This window comes from Podarcis tiliguerta, assembly GCF_965153285.1.
Source record: "Podarcis tiliguerta genome assembly, chromosome: 6".
Taxonomy (NCBI): domain Eukaryota; kingdom Metazoa; phylum Chordata; class Lepidosauria; order Squamata; family Lacertidae; genus Podarcis; species Podarcis tiliguerta.
Genome location: NC_139539.1, coordinates 30124546 through 30139573, shown reverse-complemented (window position 1 = coordinate 30139573; position 15028 = coordinate 30124546). Strand labels below are relative to the sequence as shown.

The window sequence follows — 15028 nt, the reverse complement described above, 5'->3', positions numbered from 1 at the left end:
GGAATTGTAGCTCTGTGAAGGGTAGCCCACAGTTCTCAGGATAACAGGGAAAGGCCTGTGTTTCACAGTTATGAGAAGAGAATCAATATAACACTAAGGATTCAATATAACATTTTGGCTGGCCGAATGTAATGATCCCTCCTCCCCTACTGAGTACTGTTCTGGGGATTCTTCCAACCCCCAGCAGAGCCAACTTCAGGAGAGAAGATGGAGAGGAGCCATTGTTCAAGTAGAAGGGCAGGGCTTCCACTGATGTGACTCCTTAGTTGACTCTTCTTCACTGTATGTGCACAGCCTGTGTACTTTCATGGTGTGTGCACATGTGGCTACAACCTTCTCGGTAGTGGCGCCCACCCTGTGGAATGCTCTTCCAACAGATGTCAAAGTTATAAACAACTACCTGACATTCAGAAGACATCAGGGAAGTTTTTAACGTGTGATATTTTAGTGTATTTTTGGTTTCTATGGAAGCCGCCCAGAGTGGCTGGGGAGGCCCAGACAGATGGGCGGGGTATAAATAATAAATTATTATTATTATTATTATTATTATTATTATTATTATTATTATTACAACCGTCTCCATGTGCTAGGACAGTGTTCAACCTTGGGTCTCCAGACATTGTTGGACTACAACTCCCATCTTCCCCAGCTCAAGCAAACATAGCTACATAGGTAGCTGCCTTACACCGAGTCTGACCATTTGTTCATCTGATTCAGTATTGTCTACACTGACTGGCAGTGGCTCTTCAGGATTTCAGACAGGGCTCTCTCCCAGCCCTACCTGAGTCCTTCTGCATGCAAAGCGAATGCTCTACCACTGAGCTAAAGGCCTACAGTTGGGCAATTCTTTATTAGGACCAGCCCCGAAGTCACAAAAATGTGCTTAGCTGCTTAGCTCTTCAGCTCTCCATAACTCTTCATCAGGTAAGATGTTACACAAAGCAACGGATGGTGCGATGAGGAAATACAAGTAGACAAAATAAGCTAATTGTTGTGGCCACAAGGCCAATTTGGTGAAAGCAGACATTGGTTTGCAGCCTGGTATCTCTAGCGCCTAAGAAGGGCTTGCAATCTCCTTCTTGGAACCGAGTCCACAAGCTCAGAGAATTTAGAATGCTTTTAAAATTAAATGCTTATTAAGAAGCTGCAGTGTAGGTCCTTGTAATTTATTATGTATTGCTTTAGTAGTTGCTTTGTCCATCATTCTAATTCAAATTGCTTTTGTTCTTTCATTCACATTGCACCAGCTTGATTATTATTGTTCTTTTATTCATACTGTGCTGCTTTGTTTATTACACTGCCCTGCCTTGATGGATTTTCTTTTATGTAATCGTTGAAGTTCATGCTATCATTTCTGTAGTTACCACTGTGAATCAATAAAACATTTTGGCTGCAGTTCTCTACTCATTTATACAGGAGTAAGCCGCCTTGAATTCCATGGGTCTTACTTCTGAGTAGACATGTGTAGGCTTGTGCTGTCAATTAATTTCAGATACCTCCTTGAGTCTGTGTGGACCTCACCACTTGTTAAATTTTACCCACTGGAGTGTAAATTTGTACTGAAATTCAATTATTGGTAACCACAGTGGCAACAGCAAGCTGCCTAGATTATATGTGCTGTGTGTTTTATGAATTGCTATAAAGTCTGTGTTTGTAGAATCCAAACTTGCTGGATAGTTGATGCAGTGTGAGATAAAATAATGCAGTGAGTTTTGTGAATTAAAATGCTTATAATTCTTAGCAACACTCCAGAAAAATCATAAACACATAAGTGTATTCCATATTTTAATCAAGATTAATTTTGTTAACAGCATCACCTAAATGTATTCTGCATGCAAATTAAATACATAGGGTGATATCCACTGTTAGACATACTCAGAGTAGACCTCTTGAAATTCATGGACTTGGAAGGTTACTTAAGTCAATCGGTTTCTAGGGGTTTGTTGTGCTCTTGAGTAGGACTTAGCTGGATATTACCTATAGGAAATTTATTTATTTATTTGATTGATTGATTGATTTATATACTGCCCATCATCAAAAGATCTCAGGGCAGTTCACAAGATAAAACCCACCATGTGTGTTTGTACACGCATGCATATGGATAGACATGCCAGGATTCACGCTATCAGGAATCAAAGGCAAATTTTAATAACATCGTGCATGAGGTTTTAGGGGCAACATCTTGTCAATTTCGTACAGTATGGTATGGCAAAACCAGATGGGCAGTAACTCTACAATTGGCAAGCTCCCACAGCTAATCCAGATTTCCTGATGAGCACCTATATGATAAACATGTTTGCATTCACACATCTGTTGCACCAGCACTCTGCATTTGGGTTGAACATGTATGGTTTGAAAAATAGCATGTGAAGTAGCAACCCTCAGACAACGGTAAACTTAGGCCTGATTTATCCCAAAGATTGGCTTTTGCTAGATAGTCTGACTTGACCTGATTTAACACTTGAAGCAGAATGAGATGGTAGAATCCTGAGGTGATAGAGTAGGCTATACCACCTCGGCATGAGAGCCAGTTTGATGTAGTTAGAGTCCTGGACTCTGACTTGGGAGACCAGGGTTCAAATCTCCACTCAACCTTGAAGCCCAGTGGGTCAGTCACTATCTCTCTGCCTAACTAACCTCACTGGATTGTTGTGGAAGTGTGTACACCACTGCAAACTCATTTGAGAAAATGTGGAATATAAATGTAGTAGTAGTAATACTACCCACACCCCCGCAATCAACTTATTGTCTATCATCTGGAAACTTTACTGTCCCAGCACTTTACCATCCTATTTGAATCTTATTTATCTGAATGTGTGTAGGGCAAGTCTTTATTTCAACCAGTCACTAGATGGCAGCATAAGAAACAATTTAGTTGCATTCTGAGACTGTTAGGCTGTTACAGTGAAACAACAGTTTCCAGCACCTTAAAGACCAGCACACTTATTATGTCATAATTTTTCATGGACTAGAGTCTTGCATCCAATGAAATGGATTCTAGTCCATGAAAGGTTATGCCCGAATAAGTGTTTGTGTATAAGGGGCCACAAGCCTCTTCATTGTTTTTACAGGAATTTTGTACAGCTTGCATCTGAGTACTTGCTTTGCTTAAAGCCAATGTTTACATTGGCTGTGTTGCTCATTTGCATTACAAATGTCTTTCTTTGGCTTTTTCTTCTTCACATAAAGAGCATGGAAGAGACTCAATGGCTCACAGCTGAAAATCCTCTGAATCTAGGCTTAACCTTGATAGTCGCATTCTAGCCTGTAATTGATATCATTGAATGTACTGTTGATTTTTTGAAGTTCAGGAGCTCATCATGACTACTGTCCGCAGGGCCAAGGCTGATTTCAAAGGATGAGTGTGTTCCAGTTAGCACATAGTTTTGAAAAGTGCAGGTTATGTAGTTCCGCTTTTAAATGTGATCTGAATCAAATGCCCCCCCCAGCCCTAACCAGAAGGAAATAGTGAGATGTGCCATACCCAGGCTGATTTTCACTTTATTTGTGTTGTCATTTGGATAGAAGCAGTGTAACGATCTGGTGGTCTTTGGTTCTCTGGCTGGTGGCAGAGGCTGATGGGCTTTCCCCCTTGCTTCTTGCAGTTCCATGGAAACTGGCAGTTGGAGCTGATTTTTTTTCTGGCAGAGGGGAAGCAAACTCCCTGCAGCTGTTTCTTCTCTGGCCAATAGTAAAGCAATTATTTTTTCATCAAGCTATGTAGTGAACCATTTATTCCAACGTTCTGCATTATGGGGTTGATTCGGGGGAAAGTTAAGTCGAAGTCCAACCTGGTTTCAATAGAAGAGAGTTAAAAACATGCTCTCTTTCTGTCTGTTTGTCTCTGTCTCTCTTTGTCTCTTCTAATGAATTCAGTACAACTTCAAAGTGTTTTAACTGGGGCTGGACTGTGCTCAGGTGTGTCACGTGGCCAAGTTGTGGAGTGTAGGTACTGCGCATATGGCATAACCTCAGTTCTGAATGGTAGTGCTTGACATTTTCATTTTCATTTGGATTTTTATTTTTATTTTGGTCTGGAGAAGCATACAGTGCTATAGATACACACTTTCTTAATGAACAGCTCATAAGTTAATATAGTGGTACCTCGGGTTAAGTACTAAATTCATTCCGGAGGTCCGTTCTTAACCTGAAACTGTTCTTAACCTGAAGAACCACTTTAGCTAATGGGGTCTCCTGCTGCTGCCGTGCCGCTGGAGCACAATTTCTGTTCTCATTCTGAAGCAAAGTTCTTAACCTGAGGTACTATTTTTGGGTTAGCAGAGTCTCTAACCTGAAGCGTATGTAAACTGAGGTACCACTGTAATGGCATATCGTGTATATTAAGTCGTCCAGAAGATCAGGGACCAAGAACCTTGCTTAGGGGTGGTGCTTTTTTTCTAGGGGGACGCAGGGATATACATACCCCTAAATATGTTGTGAATCTAAGTTTGGCCTCACTGAGGGGCAGTATTTCAATATGAGTAGGAAAATGAGAGTACCCCAAAACATATTTTTTAAGGGGGGAAAAGCACTGGTATGGGGGGGGGGTATGTCCAAGGTTGCCAAATGAAGAGCCACACAGGGTTTAGAGCCTTCAAATTTCCTTGTTCTGTTGTAACTCCAAATAATCGCCTTGCAAAATTGGAGTGAGCCGAGAATTGTGTCAGCGGGAGAGCTTATTTATGCAGTTTTGTCCCAAGAAAGGTCATTTTGCTGCTATTGCAGAATCTTTGCAAAAATTGGGACTCCTGTAGAGAGAGCACTCACATGCTCCTACCCCACAGTGATGCACTATTAAAGTACTACTGTAGGATGGGCAATGCGTGTCGTGGCAATGCTACTGTGCTGGGAGGAGAAGAGAACCAGAGCAGCATTTAGGAAACATGGCTTATTTCAGGGAAGTAGTCCGTTGTATTTAAACAACTCCAGTTAAAACAGGGACCAATTTAAAAATGGCTCTTTCTGTAACGGTAAAATGATGGAAACATGAGATTTAAAGCCAAAGAACTGGAAACAATATAAATTAGGCATTGGTCCAGGAATACTTATATGGGGCCTCCATGATAGATAACCATGTTAACCAGCACCAGCTGCTCACACTAGAACAGGCAAGGAGGATGGTGGTGGCACGTTGCAGTCTAAGCAGCGACTGTCTTGACAAAGGTGAAGCAGAGGTGGGGGCACATTAAATAAGGGTTCTGCGTAAAAAAATAGAGAGAATAAGATTAGATTTAATAAGTTAGAGCTGTTGCAGCTCAGGGCGGAAAAATATGGTCAATATTTTGTGTGCATGACATGTGGGGTGTGAATACTGAACCATCATCAATCATTTGCTCTACAGTGGTGTTCTTTAACCTATGGTCCCTAAATGTCACTGGACTACAACTCACATCTGTTGAATGGTCACTGCAAAATGTGAAGGTTCATTATTGTTTCACAAGTTGTGTATGTTTTTAAGGGCCAGGGCAAATAACGAGACCCAGTCTTGCAGCTGTGAAACATAGCAGGTGCTGCTAGGTTGTGTTAATTAAGCTGTGTCAGCATTTGGGCATAGTATATAAGGAGCAGCCCCTAGCTCTCTCATTACCCTGGGGGATGGGTTGGTGGTTGGGTCTGGTTTGTTGTTGTTATCTTTAGTGTAAAAGGAGTTTTTGTTTTGTTATTGAAACCTTGTTAAAGTTATTTTTGAGTTCCTTGTTATGCATGGTCTCCCCAGCAAGCTCTCTGCAGCGCTACTAAACTGTAAATGGCCAACACCATCATCCTCAGGCAGTTGAGTTAATGGTCAGGAATGATGAGAGTTACAGTCTAATAGCATCTGAGAACCCAACACCAGGGGCGGAGCTACCTGCCCCGGCATCCAGAGCGGTGAGAGGGCAGGGCTAGCCGGCCCGTGGGGACAGGGCTAGCTGCCTGCACGGCGAGCACCCCTAGCTGCTTGCTGCCTGTGCGGTAAGCGTCGGGGAGGCTGCTAGCTGCCCACGGCAGCATTGTCCCTATTGGCCCACGGCCCACGCCCTGGGTGCGCTGCCTGCACAGCGAGCGGGGGTGGGGTGGGTGGCACTCCAATGTCACCCACCCTCACAGCTGACACCCGGTCCACGCTGCACTCCCTGCACCCGCTTTCCTCTGCCAGTGCCCAAGATTTCTCTAAGTCCTGAAGCTTGCATCATACCCTCCTTTCCCTTCTGATCACACTGTTATAAGAAAAAAATGCTCCCTTTCCCTTATGGGGTATTCCAGTGCCTGTATAGGATCCTTAAGTGGCTTCCCTATTGGTAGCAGAAAGTAACAGAGGCCAACCAGAGTATATTGAGAAGCAAAGTGGCTAGTAAGCCTGATCGTTATTAAAGGAACTGTTGCAACAGGGTCCCCACTCACCACACACAGGAGGGAGGAGAACCCTGAACAATGATGTGCAAGCCCTTATATAGACTTTGGAAATTGCCCACCCTGTAGCCTAAGACCCACCCCCCAACCCCTATCATACATAATACAGAAGGAGGCGGTCTACAGCAGAAATCCTGTCTGCCGGGATACTGATTGCATTACCTGGGCAGTCTGGCCATTCTTTTGTGATGGTTAATACTGTACTTTAGTTCCTGAGTCCAGGTCACAGGCTCACCCTATTCGTGCACAAATATGCCCTTAAGACAGGAACTGCAAGCAAAAAAGACAATAAGAAGGCTTTCCCCATTTGCCTCCCTTATTGCAGAGGTCATTGGGAGACTCAAAATGGCTTCAGGATTGCTCTCCCATACTATTTAAGACACATGGTTCATATATTTAGATATGTGTGCATTTATGAATATTTATTCGATATTTGAGACCTTAAAATTCTTATAACAACACAATGAGAAATCAAGGGCCTCATTCCCAAGTTATGGAGAAATTTCATAGGTTCTTAAAAATATATGTAGGAAAAACATATCATTGATTCATTGATTAAATATTGTTCAGCATAGGGTCTCCATAATCTTTAATTATGCTTTGGATACAGACATGCAATCATAGACAGATACGAACAGGAAAAGAAACAGGATGTCACAGCCCTTCTGGGCCTGTCCAGCCATTTAAAGAGTGTGCTAGTTCCACTTTACTTTTGGGGAAGCAGAAGGTTTCCTAGCAAAACACTGATTAGCATCTCTGGCCTGGCTTGTCCGAGCAAGTAGCCGGGCTCCAGGCCAGGGGAAGAATGTGTGTGCTGCCCTGTGTAATTTACTGGGAGTGTCCAGCCTTTTCAGCCAGCTTGTTGTTTGGAGTGTTAGAAGCACAAATGTCCTTAGGGGCAATATTGAAATGAGGGAGACCCTTTAATTGCTATTGCTATGCATGAGCATTAATTCAGCCTCCATTGTTGGAATTGTGACCCAATACAAACTTTAACCCCAGAAACTGAATAGTAGCCTAAGTTGCACCCCCAAGTTCTCTGTTATCTTGCTATCCTGTTGCACATTGCACACATTTGCCCAAGGCTGCAATTTTATTCACATTGACTTGGGGACAAAACCTTCATTGAACTCAGTGGAACTTACTTCTGGGTAAGGATTCATAGGATTGCACTTAGTAATCACACTGATGTAATTTTCAGTAAAAGAAAGTGGGGAGAGTGACATAACCAGTAAACTATCATAATTCTAGTTTTCTAAAGCTGAAACATGTTATGAACTTATGAACTAATGCAGGAGTTGCCAACTTGGTGCCTATGGGTGCCAGTGTGCCTGTCAGTACCTCCTACGGCACCAAAAAAAAGTTCTCAGTAAATAACATACCCTGACAAATCCACAATATAGAAGAGACAGTTTGCTCTTCTGGTTCAGTGGCCTCTTCCACACTGAATACATCCCCTTAAATGTACCTATACTTCATTGGATATTAGGATTGGATACCTCCCTTCCTTCTGCACAGAGGAGTACTGTATAGAGGTTTTTTCTGTGAGCAACTGTGGTGGTGACTGATGTAGGTGGCTTTTTCCTCACTGAAGGGGGTCATGACTTCACCATTTTCTGTTTCTATCTCCTTTTCTGCTCTTTAAGATGTGGCAGCCATTTTGTGCTGTGCTGTGCCATGCCACAGCCACACAGTTGCCATTTTGTGTTATGCCACAAACCCTCACAGAAGCCATTTTGTGACTGGTGCCCATGACACTTTCTCAAAATTCCAAATGTCCCCACTGGTTGGCATCTGCTTACCTAATGTAAGCAAGATAGGTGTTGCTATCTTACATATAAACCGAGGGAGAAGTTGACTTGTGTTTAAAAACAGATATACTACGCCTCAGGCTTTCTCAGGAGACTTGTATTCTGCCCTGAAGTCCTCTTTAAAATATATGATGGTATCATTAAAATATATGATGGTATCATTCAAAACAAGTAAAATTTAATAAAAGAACAGCTACTGTATATTTCTAGGGAAGCCTGTGGTGAAAATGTCTATTTTGAATGTTCAAGTTCATTCACCACACCCAAAGGCACCTAAAGCAGCACAGTGTCTAAAAACCAAAACCAAATGTATAGTCTGAAGAGCAGGCAAAAGGATAACTGTTTACAGTTTGGACTATGGAGACCCCCTTTCCCCCTGTGCCATGTTCCATGCCAATCTGGCTCAGGCACTTCCCCCTTTATTTACTTACTAAAATCAAGCACCTCAGAGCTAACAAAGTAATCATGTCTATTGTGGCCCTACAATTGATTTCATTGGCTTAAAAACACTTGATTCGAGAGGTGATTAGCAATACTTGAGTGTGGTTTCCTTGGATACATTCGGGGTAGCATTGTTGGGCATCTGCCAAGACCCACACACACCTGCAGGAGACTCTGCCAACCTCCAGAATCTCCTGACCCTGTAGTTTCTCCTTCTTGTTGTTTTTGCCTGTTCACCTTTCTGAAAATGCAAGCAATGACAAAAATGGGGAAATAGAACAGGTTCCTTCACTTGCCCTGCACTCCCCATCTGGATGATTGTACAGACTAGACCCACAGGGAGACCGCAGATGAGGCCCCCATATGTTTAAAATAAATTCAACTTTAAACAATAATGGCTTTTGTCCAAGAATCACAGAATTACAAGGAACCCCAAAGGCCATTTAGTCCAACCCCTGCAACGCAGGAAGCCTAACTAAATCCTGGGAATTCTAGTTTGTAAAGTGTCTGTGAGGAGGAATAGGGGGTCTTGTTACAACCCTTAACAAACTATAGTTCCCAGGAATCTTTGGATGAAACTTTGGCTGCTTAAAGTGGTTTGATACTGTTTTAAGTGTATACTGCAAATTAGAGTCTAAAACTGGAGTTGACACTGCTTAGAGAGGACAGCAAGGTGGGGGCGATCTGCCTCATGCTTCTGGAGAACAGAAAGACAAATATTAGGTAGAGGAGAATCTCTGCATGATTGTCAGGCCCTGGATCAGCCTCCTGGTGACCCAGTGACCAATCAGAACTGGTTAGGACACCAGCCAGTCAGGGAGAACAGGTGATTTTAAAAAATAGAACTTTGCAGTTAAACTGTCAGATGGGGATCAGTTAGGGCTTGGGAAAGCATGTGGGACATGAGGAGAAAGGGACCTTTCCTGACAGGAATTAGGGTTAGCTAGCCAGGGCAACCCAGTTTAATTAGGGAAAAGTAAAAATATTAGAAAGGACTGGGAAAGTGTTGCTGGTGTAGTAATGCTAGTAGCCATGCTAGGTGGAAATAGTCTATCTTGAGGCTAAATTTAAAACGTAAAGTGTGTTTGCCTGAAACTAAGTATTGTGCCTCTCATTTGTAACCATCAAGCTTAAACCCCTCATTGAGTGTAATTAAATAAAAAGTCTAATTTTGTCCCAGAAGTGCCTCCTAATCCTTCAAACCTCTGGGTGAGAGGATAAGTGGACACATGGCATTATTCACATACGTAAAAACCTTGCTGCAGAATAATAAAGAAAAACCACCATGAACAGTTGAAGCAGACCTCTCTAGTGTAGTTAACTGTTATTTTTAAGCACCCAGAAATTCAGTCACACTACCCAGCTCCCATCTTTAGTGAGAGAGTCTGTCACAGGCTTTCTTTGTTCTTTTGCTAAAGCACTAGGGGTTGGGTAAACATTTGATTCATTTCTCATTGAAAGGTGTACCTACCTAATTCACACTTTCTTGAAAAATAGACAAACTGAAACAAGGCTATCCTTTGAAACTGGTACATCTTTGAATTATGCAGTTCAGTTCTCTGGTCAAGTAATGTGCACAAATGTGCATATATTTATTAAGGTAAAATGTGTATTAAATGCATTTATTATTGAAAACGACATGCATAATCCATTAGCAAAATTGCCTAGTAAAAACATATGTCTTAAGCCAAATTGCATACAAATGTGTGGCTATTAGGAGAAATTTGCACTAAAATACTGATGAATTTTCATGAGTACTTTTTTTTTAAAAAATAATTTGATGTGGAGAACTGAATTTAAGATTGGAAAAATGAGAAATGGAGAGAAACAGAAAACAGACTGATTTGCCCATCGCCATTCATAACTTGATATTTGAAGTGTAATAAAAACACCTTGCCCAAACATTGCATTTATGAACAATAAGGCTGTAAACCTTTGTACGTTAACTCAGAAGTAATCTTCTCTGGATTTATTTCCAAGTGAATATTCATTGAATTGAGCTGTGCACCAAAGTTTTAGCTTTTTTTAGTGTATTGTTTAGTGGTTCATGTTCTTATATGCTTGATTTTATATCTCCCTCTGTAAAATAATTGGGCAAGCATCATAGTTCAGGGGTACAGCACCTCCTTTGTGGGCAGAACATCCCAGGTTTTGTTGCTGCCATCCCCAGGTACGGTTGGGAATGTCCCCTGTCCAAAACCCTGGAAAGCCACTGTCAGTGTAAACCATAGCTGTCAACTTACAGATTTGAAAATAAGGGACCAGCAGCCAAAAAAAGGGACCTGCAGCCTCACCTGTTCCAGGCACTCCAGTCTTCCTGTCCTCCTGCAATCTGGTCAAACTCATGCTGGTAGCTTCGAGAACACTGTCCAACCAACTTTGTAACCAGAGGTTCAACTGAATAGAATCTGAATCACATGCACCACAAGACCTATGCAGCCTCAATTTAAGATGGCTCCCCGGCCTGGCTTTGCACTGCAAAGTTTGCAGCAGCATGTGCAACAAAATGGCGTCCAGCATTCAAAAAACCCCTCAGGTTGCATTAACTAGCCACACACAAGGCATGCACGCTCCACCCCCCCAGTCGTTCTTAGACTTCTTATTGGGTGAGCAACACAGCCAAGCAACACAGTTGGAGCCTCCCTCCTCCCTGGCCGGCAGGGAGGGAGAGGAGCTGCTTCCTTTGAAATTTAAGGGACATCATTTAAGGGACATCCATCAATAAGGGACAGCAGCGGGACATGGCGCTGGAATAAGGGACTGTCCCTTCAAATAAGGGACACTTGACAGCTATGGTGTAAACTAGTCTTCACCATCTTGGTGCCTCCAAATGTTTTGGACTACAACTCCCATAAGTCCCAGCCAGCACATGTAGCAGGGGGGGGGGAGCAACAAGTCAGCTGACCCATGTTTGTGTGTGGACCTGTGTGAGAAGCAAGTTTGCTCAACTAGATCATTCTCTGGATCTGTGACAAAAGGCATTTAAAACAAATTTGGAAATAAATGACAGCATTACAGTTCCCTATGTAACCTTATCTTTGCTGCCTTTTGTACAGACATGATGATAACATCTCTAATTACACGTTCTTATTCCCCATAGAGCTGGAGGCATAAAAATTTCAATATACACAAAAATTGGGACATTCTAAGCCTCATTATATTTGTTTGCATCCAGCAAGTGGGAAAGGCAGTGTAAAATCAGAGGGTCTTCTGAGAATTTGGGAAGTGGGGAAGAGGTGTACACTCAGTGGCAGAGCACCTGCTTTGAAAGCACAATCACTCTGTTCTTCTACCTTTGGAAGCAGAATACCAGTTGCTGGGAATCACAAGTGAAGGGAGCAGTGTTGCTTTCAGGTCCTTCTTGCAGGCTCCCCATTGGCATGCTGTGAGAACAGGATGCTGATCTAGATGAGCCTTTGGTCTGATCCAACAGGACTCTTCTTACGTATATCATATTCTTATGTTCATTCTCATTCAGATACCGATCAGATCTAGACCAGCTTCGATTTAGTAAAAATTCTGCATCAGGTACTTTCAGGCTATGCCCTAGGACTATATCAAGCAAGATGCCTTGCATCTTATGCACTATCTGTTTCAGACATAGTAGTGGAACTGGAACAGGCTGATAATAAATAAGTGAGGAAACTATGTGGGCTGAACTATAGAGGTCACCTCTAAAGCATAGCATTCCAAAGAACAAGATTGGCTCCAAAATAGCCTGCCATTCACCAGCATTCGCAGAGAATGTGTAGCCTTGTTGCTAGGCACAGATGTTGCCATGATGGAGTGAAGTGCGTGCAGAATCAGTAGTAGTAACACATGCAGCCTTGTTGCTAGGCATAAATGTTGCTAGGGTAAGAGAAAGGGAAGCATATTGTAACTGTAGTAACCTAGTATTCATATACGCTTGCAGAGTGACCCAAATGTTCTAAAACATTTTTAAAATGTAGGTTACGGCTGTCTGATGAGGCATGTTGCATCTACATCTCTCTACCTATCCCATCAAGCGTTATTGTCAGCATTGCAAAATTAGACTCTTATGTAGACAGAGATTTCTCCTTCAGAAATCCATGGCTCACTGACTTCTTTTCTTTTTTAAAAAAGATTCACTGCTATCTAGGTCACAGCAGGTTTGAAAGACTGAAGGTATATGTTCTTTTTTCCCAGTTAGAAAAAAGCATATATTAAGGAAGATAAAATTTTATTAAGGAAGTTAAAGCTGTCAAATACTTACAGGGACAAACATAATGTTTTAAAACTTTGCACCCATCGAAAGGCCAACACCCCATTTTTGAACAAGGTGCTTTCAGTTCAGAATAACTCATTGTCTGATTCCTCAAGGTACTGGACAACTTTCTTGGCCTGACCCAAACATTCACGTGCAGCAGTTGGAAAAGGTGAGTCCTTACCTGAGCTTATTTCAATGGAAAATGACTCATCATCCTTCCTGGATTTCTTAAATGCTGTGGATTTTTAAAGAGCTGGGTATGTTCTGAGTTCCAGAACTACTGCTGTTATTATGCCAACTGAAAATTGGCACAATAACATCTGTTGATCCTAATGTATCTTTACCTTTACTAGACCTATAAGAAATATTCTAGCTCAGAGAGCTTTTCAAACCCTGTGGATCCTCAAAAGTTTATTGGGGGGACATCTGACTTTTCTGACAAAGTCAGTTGTGACCTTTTTGACAGCTATGTAAAAAAGGGAGGGAAAAGTTGGCAACTCAACTAGTAGGGAACCAACACAGGTTTCCCTTCCTTGTCTCCAGCTGGCCCTTCCTCAACTTCCCCTGAATCACCAAGGCTCTTCACTCCCTCCACAAATAACTGCCTCTTTCTCCTCAGCCACCATGTCCTTTTGTGACATCCCAGGCAGCCTGAAGCCAATGGCAACAGCTGGAGAAGCACCAGCATAACCTCCCCTGGCCTGACCATTGTGGGGCAACTCACTACTGATTTATTATTTTTCTTTTTTGCCAAATAATAATTATTAGTTTTCCAATTTTTTAACAAATCAGTACCAAATGACATCAAATTTAATACAATTTCCTCATTGAGTTCACTTCCTGCTCTCCATCGTCAATGTGTTCCTGTTTATTATTTCTCACCCAGCCTATCTTTCATGTGTACTTCTCACCTAAACTGTCTTGGAAGAAAAAGGTAGAATGAACACTACAGCTAGATATATTTAGAAAGACATTTGTTTAGAAATATAAGTGAGCTTGCTTAAGTGCTACAGTTCTCTTCATTGCTTTCACAGTTGGTCTGAAGAAACTTCAGATATCCTGGGGGTGGGGTGGGACAGAGACAATGAAGGGGCTAGTTATCATTCAACAGCATCACCCAGGCACTAAGGCTGTGTGATTGTTGATGCATCATCCAACACCGGTTTGTAGACCACATCATAAGAACAGTTTCAAAATAATTGAGCTGGCGATGTATTGTGAAGCACAACCTTCAAAATTCCAGGGGGTGGTATAATTGTGAACCCTCTGGTGTCTGGTGGCTGCCTTTGCTTTCAACTGCTTTTCCCCTCCGATAGCAGAACGGTCCCACTCCTAGCCTTGGTGCCCTTCATAACCACAGTGTCTCTCTCTGCCCGATGCAGGAGTTGCAGTTGGGCTGCTTCTTCCTTCTCCCTCTGTCTAGGGATGAGTGGGAAAAGTTCACCCTCCAAACATGAGGGTTTGTCTGCCTCAGAGAGGAGGAATCCGCAGAGCACATAACATGTACCTCTTAATCTCCATAACTGATCCTTTGCCCGATCTTCAGCCTCCACCTGTGCGATCTCCAAAGACCACTCCTTTGCCTGATCTTCACCCCGCCACCCTACATAGTTTCATGTTTCAGACATTGTGATGTATCACTAAATCGTAACGTTTAGCTGGTGATAGACCTACCAGGCACCTCCACTGGCTTCAGCCTGGAGACTTCATCAACTAACTTCAGCTTGCCAACTTCCAGAGTTTTCAGCTGTTCATGAATATCCACCAGTTTCCTTTTACACATCACATTCATGTAGCTACTGATACCATTTGCCTTTTCCACAATTAAAACTTCCCATACACATAGGCATGCATATGCTAGCCAACATCCATGATAAACACCAATGGACACATTCACTTATCATTCACTCTTCATTCATATTTGTTCTTTGGCTTCAATCTGCAGATATCCACCGACTTCCAAATTTCATTTGGGAGGCTTGAATTTTGCTTATTGAGCTCTTCACAATTCAGAAATCCATGGCTCACTGACTTTTTTTTCTGTTTTAAGAAAGATGCGCTGCTATCTAGGTCACAGCAAGTTTGAAAGACTGAAGGTATATGTTCTTTTTCCCCAGTTAGAAAAAAAGCATTTACTAAGGAAGATAAAAACATTTGC

At 42.2% G+C, this 15028-nt stretch overlaps 1 long non-coding RNA gene across 2 annotated transcripts; it reads right to left on the bottom strand.

The window, feature by feature from the left end:
- Positions 1–2711: 2711 nt before the first annotated feature.
- On the bottom strand, positions 2712–8917 carry LOC310679226. Of its 2 annotated transcripts, none has more exons than XR_014512156.1 (3): positions 8803–8917; positions 6553–6660; positions 2712–3791 (listed from the first exon to the last, which is right to left on the bottom strand). It is a non-coding gene; the product is annotated as an uncharacterized lncRNA (long non-coding RNA). The 2 variants fall into 2 exon arrangements; XR_014512157.1 differs by having other exon boundaries at positions 2712–3681.
- Between the last annotated feature and the right edge of the window lie 6111 nt (positions 8918–15028).